Genomic DNA, 17,628 nt, shown 5'->3' with positions numbered 1-17,628 from the left:
AGGTCCAAACACCCGGCTTCAGGTCAACCCCCAGGATCCCCCTTTCCCCGGACACGGCTAAGCCGCGCACGGCTACACGCGGGAGGGTCCAACCCTCGTGTGCTCGGGTACGCGGTGTCGCAACGCAGCAAACGCCTGCTTGCGCAGACGCCCCTGCGGGGAAGAAACTTCTAGCCGGCAGGCCAGCGAGGCTTACCTCCATCGGCCATCACGTAGCCGTTTACTCTTATGGCTTTGTTTCGTTTTCCAGTTTTTAATGCACGGCAGCTATAGTATGAAGCGCAGGATCAAAAAGCTTTACACGGCAGTTCTGATCGCATTTCGCTTTGCACGGAATTACTTGAGTGCGAAGCTTTTTATTTCTGTTGCTTTTTTGTAGAATATTTAGATATTGTCCAAGGAAATTCTCGGTTCTGACTAGGAATGCTTGCCAGCGACCAGGAAAACAAACTACCGAAAAGGAAGCCTGAATAATCCATTCCTCAATAGATGGATCGATAAGTTGGTTGTTTGAGCTTAACGTCCCGACGCAACTCAAGGCCCACGAGGGAGACCGCAGTCATAGGCTCGGGCAAAGGTTTTGGCTATTTGGGTTTCATTCACGAGCACTTGAATTTAAGGACTCGAGTGTCGTTGCACGCGGCCGCCATGGCCTGGAATCGAACCCACTACCTATACTGACCAGTAGATGACCATAGCCGCAGAGCCACAGGTACAACAGCGGCGCGTTCGCGCCGTCGTGCTGTCATGGTATCGACGCGCCTGCGCAGCCGGAACTTGGACAGTCGGAAGGCCTCAAGACGTACGCTCTCAATTTGGCCTCAAAGAGCAACGATGACCAAAGTGAGCGCAGCGTGATGCTCCGTGGAATTGGCTCTGCCGAAGCAAGGCATTCCCTGCTTGCTCATATGAGAATTGTGTGTGGACACATAATTACCATAATCTCGCCACATTACGCATGTTACGCACGCCACATTACGCATGCAGGTAAACCACGGAAACCAAATAGAGTACGGAGCATGCGCAAAGAGGACAACGGGATCTCTCTACGTGCGTGACACGTTGACATTTGGCACAGCAGGCGCTATGATAAAGGCGTCTAATAGCGGGCTTTTCTCAGTGTAGTGACTTAAGTGTTGATCAGGGGAAGGATCTTTTGACTTGTACAGATGACGCGCCGCTACCCCACTTTTATTTTTTGCTGAAAGTGCAATGGCCTTATAGGCGGGCGTCACTCACTCTGTAGGCACCTGTCAGTCGAAAAACATAATAAAAATAAATTCTGGGGCTGCAGGTGCCGAAACCTTGATCTGAATAAAAGGCGTGCTGGCCGCAGTTGAACAGATTGCGAATCAATTTTGACCTCCTCGAGTTCTTTACCGTACACCTAAGTGAATATGAACGAGCACATTTGCATTTCGCTGCCATCGAAATGCCACCATCGTGGTCTGGACTGAACCTCTGGCCTGGACCTCAGGAGCGCTACGCCACAGTTCTTCTACGCTACTGCGGTGCCGATACAAACAAAATTAATGACACTAACCTAAGTATTCTAACGTGATTTGAATGAGAAAGCATTATGAATTACATAATTGATTACGTGCATGACACGTGACGTCGTAGATTATCAAGTGTCCTTCACAACTTTACATTAATAAACCTTAAACCACGTTGGCCTAATTTGCACGTACTTTAACCCACGTTAATCCATCTTCATCCGCATTGCTCTAATCTTTTAACAGTCTTAATCTACTTTAACTAACTTCGTTTTCATTCACTTTACTTAGACTTCATTCACTTTACTTCACCTTAAGTTACCTCTGATTGTTCCAACTTGCAAGAGGCTGATGATGATTTTTGTTACCACTCGTTGCGGACTTTTCTGCCTCGTGGGACATACAATCTTTTAGAATGAATACAGGCTCATCTTAATGGCAGTCCAGTATAACGCCGCGTCTCAAAGCACGATCTGTCACGAGGTAATTGAGAAGGCCAGAACCTGGCAGGTGAAGCCCGCGCCACATGTTTGAAACGGCGACTTTGGCGCGAAAGGAGCGTGCGTGCGGTCGTGACCTGACGGTTATTGATTTGGGCGTGTGCGAGTGCGTCTACAAAATCGAGGAATTGCAAGAGATACGCGAGGCACAGAAACGTCACTTCGATAAACTCTGATTGTGCAAGGTCAACCGTGACGTGCGTGCTGCGTTGGATTCTCCCCCCAAAATTTAACGTATTCATGGCAGCCAGGAACCGGGCTTTCTTTTTCATGAATATGTTAGCCTACTTTCCAGGAACGAGAATAGCACAACGTTCTCCAATCTCAGTCGAGCCAGATCCTTCAAAGAATTCCACAGCTGTGATTATGCACATTCCACCTAGGCTTCCTGGTGTTGAACCTGGAGTTTCATTAGTATATAAACAACAAGTCGAGTAACCTTAATATTTACCAAACGTTGCAGAGTAACTGCATGGCTAACACATGCCTTTTATTTGATTTTCTTGAACGCAGTCAGTTTAAGTATTGGTTTGTGTTTAAAAGTTGTTGGCGCTAAGTTCTAAGTTACAGGTTACACGTTACACGTTTTAGTTACATGTTTTTCTCTTACATAGGTTGATGATGGATAGGGGTTATTGACGCAAATCTTTTTACATGAAAACATTCCTTCATTTCTTGCTATATTTGTTTTGGTTTTACCTTCGCGGCCTCGCTCCCAATTTTTTCTACATTCAATTTTATTACTTTACTCTGCGCACCGGCATAATCCCTTCCTCCTCCTCCTGGATTGGGGATGAGAGATGTAATAGTTCTGCAGAAACCAACAAGGTGGAGAGAATAAGTCATAAAGATAAAATGAGACATCGACGCAATTACAGCAGTTTCTACAAAGGAAACCCATTCTAGTTCCTCGAAAGAAAAGCGTACGATGGCCTTTGTAGTTCTGCCAGGCCAACGGGTTAAATTATGCCCCGTCCGTTACACACGCTCTAAACGCTCTAGAGCACAAACATGCATAATATATTACCATAGCCTCATCTGGCCCCCCACTTCGAACTTTCCCAACACACCAAACATTACATCGTCCTTATTGTTACAAACATAATGAAGCTGCCTCGTTTACTTCACTCATGACACCAGGTGAAACCAATATACGTGTAGCACAATAAAGCACCCTCCCCCCCCCCCCCCACCTCAAACCAACAAAAATGACGAGCGTTCAATAAATGTTCGAGACACTTCTAGTAAGCCAGAAATGTTACACATTCGCAACAATTTCCACTCATGCTTCACCCCTTCCTGGTAAATGCAGAGTGCCCTTCAAAAATTTTTTAGGAACGTTGTTGATAAACGTTGCTTTAGATTCTGTTCTTGTTCAACCTCCTCTGTAACGCACCCCCTCTGTAACGCACCCCCCTCTGTAACGCACCAAAGGCCCTGAGGGTAAGTAAATAAATCAATAAATAAATAAGGGCAACGGAACACTTTGTAATGCTTGCTTAAATTGTCGTGAATGTTTCTTTTCTTAAATGTAATTTTTTTTCTGACAGCTCTATTTGATCAGCACGAATTTATGAACGTAGGCAAACTTGATGTAGCGTCCCCCTGTGTTCGCAAAATTTCTTATTGTATTGATACAGTTCAAGTCGTGCTTACGCCATGGCAGTGATACAAGTGTTACGCCACTCGTAATACACCCTGATAATGCTCCAGTCCACATGCATACCTAATATATCGCAAAAAAGGCGCATTAACCCACCTACTTGGGACGTTCTCTGCACAATACACATACCATGCCCCTAATACTTCCAATTTATGTCAACATGACGCCTTCTTTTGGTCACAAAAGACAGTGGAGAAAGAAGCTCTGAGGTTCGAACGGCCAACAAAAGTAGTGGACAACGAGGGTGTACTAATTAGTTATAACGCCGCATTTAAAACAAGTAAGTGAAAGTTTCGCTGCGCCATTCCACAAGTAAATTATCCACAATTTCATACAATTTGGAGTTGGTGCCTCCTGCAGTAATTTTTTTTTACACGGTCCTTTCCACACGGTCTGCATACAACCCGCACAGATTAAAGACTTATCGCTCGTCACTCAAACCACGTTTCCTTCAATCTTAAGCAAATGTACACCCTTTGGGGTGAACATTTACCCCACAACAATAACTGTCGTGCTGACATAATCGAACGCTGAAATCGAACGCTGATAACGAGCATGCAGTTCATGACTTGGAAGTACCGGGCTCGCCACGTTCAAGAAAGGAAATGTGGACAAGACAGATGATGGTTGTAGTTGTGTGGCAAACGGGTGTAATTTTGCTTATGAGTGTACTTAACGAACTATAATACCGCGCGTCGAACCATTTACGGAGAAAACTTGGAAAAGCATCCAAATTATTTGTATTACGCTTAAAAGATGGAAGAAGCAGGTATTTAGTAAATATTCTCAAATCACATAAGTTACTTCTAGAGTTCAATGTTTTGGTACATATATATATCACTAAGAAAATGGCCCCCATTGCCTCAAAATAATAAATCTGTCTCGTTTATTTTTATTTTCCTTGTGCTAGGGAACTTGTGCCAATGTAAATGTACCGTTGAAAAAAGTCTAAAGGTAATATCAATTGACAGCTTCAGAAGTGACACCTGCCAATAGAAAAAAATGCAAGACATCCTTGCAATGGTATCGTGATGGCTCTACAAACTCTACAGTGTCGTGTTCTTCTCAACGCACGAAGAACAAAACAAAAACACGACACAAAAATGCAGAAAGGCAGCACAGGACAACCGCTGCCACAATGATTTTTCAACAACTGAGCCAACTGTCGACATTCCTGAAGGTCGTTGTCGCCAACATATATAGGATGGGTACTGAATACACGATGAAATTGGACAGCCTCTGTACACAAAACAAAAACACGACACGAAAATACAGAAAGACCGCACAGGACAACAACGTGAGTCCCGGCTAACGTTAGCCAAGCTGTTCACGAAAAAAAAAAGAATAATTTAGAAAACACGGTGCAGCATACCATTATAAAAGGTACAGTGCTCGGTAGTCAGTTCTGAAGACCTTACATCTTAGGTCCAAAGATCGTATCCTGCCCTGTATTCTTTTTCTTATAATATTTTTCGTTGGATAGTTTAGCTAACGTCAGCTGGGACACCCTATAACCTGTGATAATTTTTAGGTTTTACGGAATTTTAAAAAGTTCTTTGTTGACGATAACATTATTCTAGTCCTTGAGCGGGGTTGTCCAGAGAGGCAGTCATTACTTGAAATAGAAATGAGAACACATATTCAACAAATAACCCATAGAATAACTATTTATCTTTTAAATTATTTACTTTAGTGCAGATATTGCAATTTAGGAATTCTAGCCGGTGAAGTAGCAAAGCGGGCCAACTCGGAATGAATTTACACAATGCCACCAGTTCGGAGATATGCGTCCTCAAACTGTTCTAAAGATTCACTGTCGTGGCACCTACCTTATTAACAAAACAGTCTTTTATGCATTGGAGTACAAAAGTAACTGGAAAGCCCATGTATTTCGTGGCACACTTTGGGAAATAAAGTCTCGAAGCTAGTGTTCACCAAGAAATACATTTAAACGTGATAAGTCTTCCAAACTCACCGGCTACAACTTGGAAATAGCAATATGTGGGGTAAAGTAACTAAACAAAAAGTTCATTATTTAATTACTGGTAATTAGTTACATATGTGCTTCGATTACTCGTGCTAGTACCATCCGCCTCTCAGAATAATCCAGCTCAAGAACTATGCAAACTTCCACAGGTGCCTTTCTTTTTAAATGCGTAAAACTTAAAACTGATCACCCCAGATACAGATTCAATACTTCCGGTACTTGATAATCAAACAATTTCATGCCGCAAGGCATGCCATCGTTCAGCGCGGCTGATTATAATACTTGAATGTCCCACTCACCCATAGCTTAGATATAGGAAGGAAATTTTGTGTCTTCAAACGTGATTTTACGATCCCATTACACTAGGCAAGATGCAAGAAGCCCAACGCGATATCTGTTATGGCGGAAACTGCCCAGAGCTAGGCAACTGCGCAACGCCAGCATGTATGGCGCACTCCGTACGTCGTCTGCTACATCTCTTCGCGGCGAGGCACCAAAGACAATCCTCACTGCCCAAAAAGGGGGGATGCGTAATAATGAAATGCATTGCTTACGCGGCTGATGCACTCACAAAAAAAATTTGGTCTCAGCTGTCGTCCTCTTCGATTTTCGAGCGTGCAGCGAAAAGCCGCCCTTTTTCAACATTGCGTGGAGGGGGAGGGGGGGATGCGATGTTTTGCTCCGTCCCACTCCTGCCAAATGCGGCTATCGTGTGTGACACACTATTATAGTCACTGACTAGCAGCAGCTCTATGCAGACGACACCATAGTGCACGCACTGCTCTGAGACAGTAAGCAATAAACTGAGCCTGTCTAATCTCCTTCACTAGGTGCCGAGCAAACGCCGAAGTTTTGATTGCCTTCTCATCTCGCGAGACGCCGTTAGCCTCACTGCCAACGGTCCTGGTCGCGCCTGTATTGCTATATAAACGCATAGATGCTGTCAAGGGGGGGGGGGGGGGGGGCGAGGATGGTAGTTCCTGCTGTGCAACAGCATCTGTCTCACGTGCCACATCGTGTCTTGCCGCGCGCGCTTATTCCCGTGACGCGTTGAAGGTGGATCTAGTGGAACGCTAAACCTATCTGTCGCTGTCTGCTTCGCCTCAGGTTGAAACTGCCAGTATTTGTTTGTTTGTGGACGAAGTGGACGCGCCCCCCTCCAACAGGTGACAATATCTTAAGTTTCCCTTCAGTCAATCAGGCAAGCAAGCAGAACACACCATTAAGCGAAAGACTTAAACCATGAAGGCAATTATTCATTTTTCTTTTAATAAATGTGTGCATTAGGATAACTTTCAGCACCTATGCAACTTGTCGGCTTTGACACATGGCGCGGAGTGAACAGTCCGGAAATATTGAACAATTATATAACAGCGTTTATCACCTGACGTATCGATAAACGCAAGCGCCATCACAGAACGTTGTGGTTTCGCGTCCCTTTAATACCTTTAGTTCAAAGTGAGGGAGCGCATAACGTAAGGAAGGCGTTACAAGAGAGTGCGCCGTCTAGTGCTTCGACCCAAACATATCCAAGCCAAGACAACCTACTGGTGACACTCCTGTCGTTTTTATGCCGAGGCGTCTTGTTACGCCTATGGACGCCAGAATCGCCGAACGAGCTCATAAGTTGGACGCGCTAAGCGTTGATATCTAACAATTCCGGTGAGCACAGAGGAAGCGGGCACTCATTTCAACAGTTACTGGCAATCTTCGATGGCTAGGGTAGCCTTAAAGTGGTGGCTTCGAAATCGCCGCAATTGACTCGCGAGCATAACCGTTAGATCGGCCAGCTACCGTGACGTTATGGATCGAAGTGCACTGCCGCTGTGCTACTAAAGAGCCACTGGCGTTGCCATCACGAGACTTCACGCGAAAGTAGGGCCCATGGGGGCCGCCATGTTCGACAACGCTGTGTTTCGGCGCACGTAAATATTACGTAAGGTAAACTCGCAACATGACCCACGTTCGCTAATGCACGTAAACCATGCAAATCAACTAGAGTATGGAGCATGCGCAAAGAGGACAACGCCACCTCTTTACGTGCATGACACGTTTACATTTGGCACAGCAGACGCAGTGGCAAAGCCGTCTAATAACGGGGTTTTCTCTATGTAGTGACTCAAGTATGGATCAGGGGAAGGGTCCTATGACTCCTGTAGGTGACGCACCCCTCTCCCCCCTCCCCTTTTTTTTATTTCTTGATAGTGCAGTGGCCTAATAAACCGGCGTCACCCACTCTGTAGGCACCTATCAGTCGCAAAAATATTTGAAAAAATTCCGGGGCTGCAGGTGTCAAAACCTTGATCTGCATAGAAGGCGTGGCCAGCAGCAGCGGAAGAGATTCCGAATTTATTTTGACCTCATCGAGTTCCTTACCGTACACCTAAGTGAATGTGCACGAGCACTCTTGCATTTCGTCGCCATCGAAATGCCACCACCGTGGCCTGGATTAAACCTGTGACCTGGACCTCAGCAGCGCTGCGCCAGAGCTCTACTACGCTACGATGGTGGGCGACACAAAATAAATGACATTCACTTAAGCATCCTTAGGTGATTTGAATGAGAAAGCGTTATGAAATACCTAACTGGTTACGTGCATGACACGTGACGACTTAGATTTTCAAGTGTGCTTCCCAACTTTACAATAATAAACCTTAATCCACCTTGGCCTAATCTGCACCTACTGTAATCCACGTTGATCCATCTTCATCCAAATTACTCTAGTTTTTACCAACCTTATTCTACTTGAATCCACTTCATTTTCATTTACTTTACTTCAACTTAATTCACTTTACTCCCCCTTAAGTTACATTACTCCGACTTTTAACTTACAAGACGTTGATGATGATGTTTGTTACCACTTGTTGCGGACTTTTCTGCCTCGTGGGACATATAATATTTTAGTATCAATACGGGCCCATCTTGAAGGCAGTCCAGTATAACGCTGCGTCTCGAAGCGCAATCTGTCACGAGGTAAATGAGAATGCCAATATCTGGCAGGTGAAGCCCGCGCCAGATCTATCAAATGGCGACTGTCGAGCGAAAGAAGCGTGCGTGTGGTTATAGCTTCGGGCGTGTGCGAGTGTGTCCACGAAATCGCAGATTTGCTAGAGATATGCGAGGTTTAGAAACGTCACTTCGATAACACTGATTTTGCAAGCTCACCCGTAACGTGCGTGCGGCATTAACGTAGTCATGGCAAGCAGGACCAGGGGTTTGGTTTTTCATAAATATGTCAACGTACTTTTTGGAAGTGCTCGAGGTACCGATAATCTCAATGGAGCCAGATGCTTCAAAGAACTCCACAGCTGTGATTATACACATTCTCCCTTGGATCCCTGGTGTTGCACCTGAATTTTCATTATTATATCAACAACCAGTCGCGCAAACTTAATATGTGTAAAACTGTGCTAAAGGACTGTATAAGCTGCGCATGCCTTTTATTTGATTTTCGTGTCAGCGCTAAGCACAGTGCAAGTGCTGGATGCACTAAATTCAGTACTTGCAACTGTTCAGTAAGCATCATGGCTCACCCGCATCATTATATTCGCACTGAAGTCATAACGGCTGGGGTTTAACAGAAAAATACACTGCCACGCACCGCAACGTACTGCTGACACCCACCAGACACGTGGTCTTCACTGGTGACTTCAACGTATGTCACCAGCTATGAACCAATAAGATTGACGGCAGCCTAACGTATCGACGGAGCACTTGCTTTGACTTGACTGATTCCCAAGCACTTTGCTGCATGCACAGAGACTGTTCCCTCTATCCCCCTTTACTCTTTCTGTTCCCCCTTTCCCTTCCCCTAGTTTAGAGTAGCAAAGCGGACTCTCATCTGGTTTACCTCCCAGCCTTTCCCCTCTTTGCTATCTCTTTCTCTCTCTCTCTCTCTTGAACGCAGACAGTTTAAGTGTTCGTTTGTGAAAAAAGGTTGTACGCTATAAGTTCCACGCCTTCGTGTTGCACGTTGCTTTTTTTTTTTTTTGACGTAGGTTGATGACGGATTGGGTTTGTTGGCGCAATGCCTTTTACATGAAAACGTTCCCTCATTCCTTACTACATTTGTTTTATTTTACCTTCGTGGCCTCGCTCCCCATTTTTTCGACCTTCAATTTTCTTACATTACTCTGCGCACCGGCATAATCCCCTCCTCCGCCTCCATTGAGGATTACCGATGTAATACTGCTGCGGAATCCCGCAAGGTGGAGAGAAGTAGTAACAAAGATGAAGTGAGACATCCACCCAATCACAGCAATTGCTACAAAGCAAACCCATTCTAGTTCTTCGATTGAAAGGCCTCGCAGTTAAAGAAAAATTCGCCCCTATCTGGGTCTCGAACCCGGAAATACCGCCTTTCCGTGCAGCCGCTCTACCATCTCAGGCGGGCATCTACTAACCAGGCGGCTAGTAGATGGCCGGGCAAGGTCGAACTAAATCTGACTATGATGACTTTTGTTGTTCTGCTAGGTCAACGGGTTAAATTACGCCCCGTTCATTACACACGCTCAAAATCCTCTAGAGCACAAACATACGTAATATATTAACACAACCTCATATGGCCACCCACTTCGAACTTTCCCTACACACCAAACATTACATCGTCCGTAGTGTTACCAAACATAAAGAAGCTGCCTCGTTTAGTTTGCATAAGGCACCAAGCGAAGCCAATATACGTGTCGCTCAACAAAAGCCCCCCAAACAAACAAAAATGACTAGCGTTCAATAAATGTTCGTGACGCTTCTAGTAAGTCAGAAACGTTAAACATTCGCAACACATTACACTTATGCTGCACCTCTTCCTTGTAGATTCATAGTGCTCTTGAAAAATTTGGGAAGCGTTGCTGATAAGAGCAGTGAGACACTTTGTAACGCTTGCTTAAGATGTTCTTAAATGTTTCTGCAAAAGTTTCACGCATTTAACAACATGCCCAAACTTGACGTAGCGTACCCCCTATGCTCTCAAAATTTGTTATTGTAATTGTACAGTTTTAGTTGTGCTTACGCCAGGGCACCGATACAAGTGCTAGGCCCCTCGTAACACACACTGATAACGCTCCAGTCAACTTGCATACCTAATATAGCGTAAAAAAGGCGCATTTCACCCACCTACCTGGGAAGTTGTCTACACATTACACATACTGTGGCCCTAAAGTTTCTAATTTATATCAACATGATTCATGAAACAAGCTGTGAGCTTCGTATGACCAACGAAAGTAGGTGGGAAAGGAGGGTGCAGTAATTATTTACAACGTCGCATTTAAAACAAGTACGATAAGTTTCGCGGCGCTGTTCCACAATAATATTCTGCACAATTTCATAGAATTTGGAGTTCGTGCCTCCTGTAGGTTTTTTTCAGAGTTAGCCAAACATTTGCTAATACGGCAGCATTACACGCTGGAACAATTGAATAAATAACTTTCCGGAAGGGCTGCAATGAACCCGCATAGATTAAAGATTTATCGCTCGTCACTCAGAACAAAATTCCTGCGTCCAATTGTGCGTCAAACAATTTATCGAGGAAACTTGGAAAATCAGCCATATTATTTGTTTAAATCGTAAAAGATGGGCGAAAGATATTCAGTAAATATTTTCAAAGCACATACATTACTTTTACAGTTCAATCTTTTGGAATATATATGACCAAGAAAATGGCCGCCATATCCTGAAAATAAATATTTCGTTTATCATTATTTTGCTTCTGCTAGGGAACTTGTACTAGTGTAATTCTAACGTTGAAAAAGTATAAAGATAATATCAATAGGCAGCTTCAGAAGTGACGCATGCCAATATAAAAAATTCAAGAAGGAGGAGGAGACTAAGGGCAGAAAAGACAGGGAGGTTAGCCAGTGTAAGTACCGGCTAGCTACCCTGTGCTGGGGAAAGGGGTAAAGGGAATAAAAGGAGAGAGAACAAGAAGAGGAAAAAATATGGAAACCAGAAAATGCACACAGTAACGCGATACTACGCGCTAGAACATTCAAAGGCGGTCACACAATTCGCATGTCCTTGAAAACTTCAGCAAAGCCCTTAAGTCCTTGAGTGCCGAAGCCCGTCTGGACCAGTGTCCTAGAGCTTTTTCCTCCGTAAAGGGGCGATTGTCCACTTTTTCGAGCGCGGTCACGAGCACTTTTTTTGGCACATTGTAACGGGGACAGTCACAAAGGAGGTGCTCAATCGTCTCCTCGCCGCCGCAGGTGTCGCAAGTAGGGCTGTCTGCCATCCCAATGCGGAATGAATAGGAGTTCGTGAATAGGAGTTCGTGAATGCAGTTCTTGATATCCTTGGAGTGGTATTTGTGATGGCTCTACACACTCTACAGTGTCGTGTTGTTCTCAACGCACGAAGCAAAAAACAAAAACACGACACAAAAATGCAGAAAGACCGCACAGGACAACCCCTGCCGCAATGATTGGACAACCATTGACCCCACTGTCGGCATTCCTGAAGGTCGTTGTACGTGACCAACATATATAGGATAAGTGGCGAATATTTGATGAAACTCGACAGCCTCTGTGCATACACCGTGTGTCCCGGCTTACGTTAAGCAAGCTGTTAACGAAAAAGATAAATATTTATAAAAGACGGCGCAACATGCAATTACATAATATGCAGTGCTCGGCAGTCAGAGTTCTGAACACCTAATATTGTAGGTCCTAAGATCGTATCCTGCACTCCTTTTTAAATAATATTTTTCATTTGGTAACTTACCTAACGCTAGGTGGGCCACCCTATACCGGGTGATCATTTTTACGTATTACGGAATTCTTAAAAATTCTTTGTGGCCGATAACAGAATTCTAGTCCTTGAGCTGTGTTATCCAGAGAGCCATTAATTACTTGCAATAGAAATCAGAACACATATTCAACAAATAACCCAAAAAATAACTATTTACCTTTTAAATTATTTACTTCACTGCAGATATTGTATTTTCGGAATTGTAGCCGGTGACCTAGCAAAGCGGGTCTACCCGGAATGAATTTCCACAATGCCACCAGTTTGGAGATATGCGTCTGCAAACTGTCCTAAAGATGCACTGTTGTGCCATGTACCTTTTTAACAAAACATTCTTTTAGCCATTTGAGCACAAAAGTAACTGGAAAGCCCATGTATTTCGTCCCACACTTTGGGAAATAAAATCTCGAAACTGGTGTCACCCAAGAAATACATTTTAACAACGAACGTCCTGCAAACTCACCAGCTACCATTTGGAAATGACAACTTGTGGGGTAAAGTAATTAAACAATAAGTTCATTGGTGAATTACTGCTAATTAGTTACATATGTGTTTCGATTACGCATGCTAGTAACGTCCGCCTCTGAATAATACTGTTACGAATGATGTTTATTTACAGGGTGAAACGAGATCCGAGATGGAAGCTACAGGCTAGGCCCAGCCGGCGCAGAGTACCCCGTGATCACGCGCGCACACCCTACTTCTTTCTCTGCCTCAGTCGCGCAGTGCTGCGACATTTTCCCCGGGGGCAGACGAAGCTCGCTGAGCGAGTTAAAGGGAGCTGTGATTGTACTTCTTGAGTCTGGCCACGTGAAGAACTTGCGTCGCACGTGATCGCCGATTCCTTGCCGTCACTTTGGCGACGACATAGTTCACATCACTCAAGCGGCGGAGTATAACGAATGGTCCCGTGTAAGTGGCGAGAAACTTGCGGTACAATCCCTTTTTGCGAACAGGTGTCCACAACCAAGCATAATCACCGGGAGTATAGCTGACGGGGATATGCCGCGCATCATAGCGAATGTTGCTGTTGCCTTGTGAGGACAACGTCCTAAGATGCGCCAGTCGACGTGCTTCCTCAGCACGACACAGAGTTTGGGCAATCGAAAGATCTTCTTGGCACGATAAAGGTAGAATAGTGTCCAGAAAGCTCTGGGGAGCGCGTGCGTACAGCAAAAAGAACGGCGCATATCCAGTAACTTCGTGCTTGGCACTATTGTACGCGTACGTTACAAAAGGTAAGACGGCGTCCCAATTCTTGTGGTCAGCAGCGACATAGATTGATAACATGTTGGTAAGGGTTCGATTTGTCCGCTCCGTGAGGCCATTGGTTTGCGGGTGGTAAGGAGTGGAATGCCGATATGCAGAACCACAAAGCCGTAAAAATTCTTCAAAGACGTCGGCGGTGAATTGCCGTCCACCATCACTGATGACAACCAGGGGAGCGCCGTGACGGAGTATGACGTGGTGCAACAAAAATGAAGAGACTTCTGCTGCAGTGGCGGATGGAAGTGCCGCCGTTTCCGTGTAGCGTGTAAGATAGTGTACGCATACAATAATCCAGCGGTAGCCAGCTGACGTCTTTGGGAGCGGGCCAAGCAAGTCGATGCCGACTTTTTCAAAAGGTAGCGTCGGTGGCCTAACTGGTTGTAAATAGCCTGCTGGGGCCTTCGTCGTTTGCTTGTGGCGCTGGCAAACAGTACACCTGGCGACATACTGTTTCGTTGTTTTTCCAGAGCTTGGGCCAGAAAAATCTCTGTCTAAGTCGGTGTAGTGTGCGTGCAGATCCAAGGTTCCCGGACGTGATATCGTCATGCATGGAACGAAGGACAGCAGGGCGCAGATTTTCGGGCACAACTAGAAGCAATGGGGGACCATCCGCCGAGTAATTTTTTTTGTACAGCAAACCATTACGAAAAGTAAACGGTGTTGTTCCTGCTGGCTCACGTGCAGCTGCCCGTAGGGATTTCAAGGTAGGGTCATAACGTTGCTCGCTCTCGAAGGTACGCAGGTCTGGAAAGTCGGAAGAGATGGAAACTAGGTAGTCATCGAAGTCATCATCCTCAGCTTTAGTGTGAGGTGAAGGGAGACGGGATAGGCAACCAGCATCCGTGTGACAGCGCCCGCTCTTGTAGTTAACGGAAAAGCTGTACTCTTGAAGGCGCAAAGCCCAGCGGGCCAACCGACCAGACGGGTCACGCAGCCCAACCAGCCAACAGAGTGAATGATGGTCAGTCACTATCGTGAATGCGCGGCCATGTAGATACGGACGGAACTTCTGAATGGCGAATACGACTGCTGGGCACTCGAGTTCAGTAACGGTGTAGTTTGTCTCCGCTTTTGTAAGTGTCCGACTAGCGTAGGCAATTACATGCTCACGGCCATCGCAGAGTTGAACGAGCAGAGCGCCAACACCCGCACCGCTGGGGTCAGTGTGCAGCTCAGTTGACGCCTCTGGATCAAAATGCCGCAGTACCGGTCCAGAAGTCAACAAAAATTTCAGCTGTTGAAACGCCGACTCGCAGTCAGCAGCCCACAAGTATGGGGTATCTTTGTGAAGGAGACACGTGAGGGGAGAGGCAAGCTGTGCGAAATTCTTGATAAAGCGCCGGATATATGAGTAGAGGGCCAAAAAGCTTCGCAGATCTTTCACCGTTTGTGGCTGTTGGAAGTCGCGAACCGCTGTTATCTTTTCAGGGTCTGGTCGTATGCCGTCTTTGTCGACCAGAAAGTCTAGTACGAGGGCTTGACGCTCACCGAAATGACATTTCTTCGAGTTTAAAATAAGGCCAGCTTGCTGGATACAGTCAAGAACGATCGACAGGCGCTGATTGTGCTCGTGAAATGTCCGGCCGTAGATAATGACGTCGTCTAAATAGCACATGCAAATTTCCCCATTTGAGTCCGCGGAGCACGGTATCCATAAATAGCTCGAATGTCGCTGGAGCGTTGCATAAGCCAAAGGGCATAACGTTGAACTCAAAGAGACCATCAGATGTCACGAAGGCTGTCTTCTCCTTGTCAGAGGGGTGCATGGGGATTTGCCAATATCCTGACCGTAAATCAACAGAAGAGAAATACGACGCGGAGTGGAGGCAGTCGACGGCGTCATCTATTCGTGGTAGGGGGTACACGTCTTTCTTTGTGACGGTGTTTAGGCGGCGATAGTCCACACAGAATCTCCATGAGTTGTCTTTTTTCTTTACTAGGATCACAGGAGCAGCCCAAGGGCTATATGATTCCTGGATCACTCCTTTCTGTAACATTTGTTCGACCTGCTCGGCGATGACTTTTCTTTCTGAAGGTGAAACGTGGTAGGGCTTCTGACGAATTGGCGTTGCTTGCCCTGTATGGATGCGGTGTTGCATACGAGACGCCGGTGGTGTATGGGACGCTCGTTGGCCTTGAGCAAAATCAAACACTGTGGCGTAGCGAGCAAGCACAGCTTCCAGCAGACACTTCTCACTAGAAGACAGCGCCTTGTTAATCATGCGCTTAAAGTCAGCAGAATTATCATGGTTGGAATTGGGGTTGAATTTCTTTTCGGCAGTTAACATTTCGACCGTTCCGACGCTGACAATGGCTTGCTCATCAAAACTTGCCAGTTTAAGTCCTAGCGGCAATGTTATGGATTGGGTCGAAACGTTCACTGTCCACAAGCGAGTACAGCCATCTGTGGTGACAACGAGGGAGCGAGGGACTATCGCATTTTTCTTGAACGCATTGTTATAGTCGGGCTCGGCTAAACCACAACAAGAACCTGTACGAGGGCGAGAAGTATTCGCAGGTACAAACACTGCAGTCTGAGGGGGCAAACACACATCTTGTGACACGGAGAGAACGTCGGCGGCATCACTGGTGCTATCTGTCATTGAAGTTCGTGCGACGCGGCGAAGAGAAATCGCGTCACTTCCACAATCCAAAGTTGCCCCCCACTCACGCAAGAAATCATTTCCTAAAATAATGTCATGCGTTGTACGTTCAAGCACAGTAAATTCACTTCGAAATGTCTGGTCCCCTATCGTAACTGAAACAGAACAGACCCCAAGTGGGCGTAACATTTCCCCACGAACTCCACGGACGGTAGCGTTCCGATCCCAAGAAAACATAACTTTTTGTCCAAGACGATTTTTGAAGGACAGGCTCATAACAGAAACTGCCGCACCAGTGTGAACTAAAGCAAAAGCACTCACATTGTCAACTAAAACGCACACTTTGTTTTTAAACAATTTTACACAAGGGGGTCTTGATGAAGATGAACATATTGCGGCCTCACCCCCGTCGGTCGCACCAGCTAGTTTCCCAGCGGCGGCAGAGATAACCAGCGACGACGAGGTGATGGAGAGCGTCGTTGTCGTGTCGGTGGTGGTGTCAGGCTGCGATCGGAAACGGGGGAGTCACTGCGATTCGCGCGTCCCTGCTGCAGCCGCTGGAAGGAACTGGGATACGGCCAGGGCTCGTTAGCGGTCACGCGGGGTGTGTAGGAATTAAACCGTGGAGCACGCTGCTGGCGGCGGTGGCAATACCTAGCAATGTGTCCAGGCACACCGTAGCTGTAGCAATGCAGCTCAAGGATAAGAATCATGCAATCTGCCACAGGTGCCTTTTTTTTAAATACTTAAAACTTAAATATGAACGCCCCAGATTCAGATTCAATAGTCTCGGTACTTGATAATGCAACAATTTCATGCCGCAAGGCACGCCACCGTTCAGCGCGGCTGATTATCATACTTGAATATCCCTCGCCCATAGGTTAGATATAGGGAGCTAATTTTGTGTCTTCAAACATGATTTTACGGTCCCAGTACACTGGTCAAGATGCTAGAAGCGCAACGTGAAATCTCTTATGGCGGGAACTGCCCAGGGCCAGCCTACTTCACAACACCAGCGTGTATAGCGCACTCCTTTCGTCGTCTGCTGAAGCTCTTCGCGGCGAGGCACGAAAGACAGTCTTCACTGCCCAAACAGGCGGAGACGTAACAGCTGACAATGCGTTCAATTTCACCTCAGTCGATCAATCGATCAATCAATCTATTAATGAGAAACCACCATGAATTAAGCTGCAGACCTGTGCCATGAAGGCTAGTCGTGTCTTTCAGAAGTGGGTGCACTCGGATTAATTCGCAGGACATACCACTTGTCGGCTTTGACATGACACTGAGTCAACAAAACGGCATTAATAGTCAATTTTCTCATAGCATTTGTCGCCTCACATCCGTGAAACGCTGTCACCTTCGCAGAACG

Source organism: Dermacentor andersoni, chromosome 9, assembly GCF_023375885.2.
Source record: "Dermacentor andersoni chromosome 9, qqDerAnde1_hic_scaffold, whole genome shotgun sequence".
NCBI classification, from domain to species: Eukaryota; Metazoa; Arthropoda; class Arachnida; order Ixodida; family Ixodidae; genus Dermacentor; species Dermacentor andersoni.
This window is presented reverse-complemented; position numbering follows the sequence as displayed.